Source organism: Ictidomys tridecemlineatus, chromosome 1 (assembly GCF_052094955.1).
Source record: "Ictidomys tridecemlineatus isolate mIctTri1 chromosome 1, mIctTri1.hap1, whole genome shotgun sequence".
NCBI lineage: Eukaryota > Metazoa > Chordata > Mammalia > Rodentia > Sciuridae > Ictidomys > Ictidomys tridecemlineatus.
In genome coordinates, this window is record NC_135477.1 from 77,905,958 (window position 1) to 77,907,288 (window position 1,331).

Genomic DNA, 1,331 nt, shown 5'->3' on the forward strand with positions numbered 1-1,331 from the left:
AATGACAAAAACCAAAAACTTGGGATTTACCTATAATCTGTATATGCATGAATATTCCTACATTTTAAGAATAATTTTTCACATAAGAAGAATTACATTTTAGGGAAGATGTACCCTTAACATATATTTACAACTACTTTAGCATATCTATTCTTTAATGTGATTTTTATTTTGGCATTAATTAACAGAATGCATCTTGTTACGGTACCTTTACATTGCATGATAGTGGTGGTTTTAAGCTTAAAAAGCAAACTTCAGTTTCTAAACTGAAGCTTTTAGGAATATTTTTCATCCCTGTAACTAGCATTACTACTTAATACCTGAACAGAAAACACTATTATATGTCATAAAAATTATTTTGAATTATAACACCATATCTTAAAATTGCAGATCATAAATTATTCACATTTACAAATCTATAAACAAAAATATATGTGATTTATTCACAAGCAACAAAATAATATTTAATTCTCCCTTAGTAGCTAAATAATTGTCATTTTATAATACTACATAAATATTCTTATTTACATTTTGTGTTTCAGTTTATCAATTGATTCAATACAATTATATTTTAATTTAGGAGTATCAATTTCAAATTCTGGGTACCACTACCCAAAAGGAGATAATAAGTTGAAGTAGACAAGTGCTCTCTCTTCAAAACCTAGAAAAAGAGACTAGATAAATTATAACAATTTTATACTCAAAGACAGTGTGGATGGATAAAATCAGTGAGGATTAAGTAAACTGGATCCCAGAGAGGAGGAACTTCAACTGAGCATACTGAAGGCTCTGGCTTTTTCTTCTATTGGGTCATTTGCCCTTTCTAGATATGGGCTGAACCAAGGCAGAGAATATACTACAGGAAAAGGATGAGTTTTACAATAAATGGTACTAGAGAAATTGGTTATCTTAATGGGAAGAAAGATACCTTATACCCTCTTTGAATCATAATCAAATCAAAATGTGCTCAAGATGAATCACAGACATAAATGTGAAAGTAAAACAATAGTGCTTCTAGAAAAAAACAGGTGAATATCCTCATGATCTGAGGATTGGCAAATACTTCCCTAACAAAACACAAAGGCACTGATCTGAAAAGAAAAGTTTGATAACTGGTCTTCATTAAAAGTAAGTTAGGTCCAGGGTTGTGACTCAAAGGTACAGCGCTCGCCTAGCATGCATGAGGCACTGGGTTTGATCCTCAGCACCACATAAAAATAAAATAAAGGAATTGTGTCCACCTAGAACTAAAAAATAAATACTTTTTAAAAAGTCAGTTAACAAAAGACAAAACCGATACAGTGAAAATTAAAAACAAAATTGGAGGAATA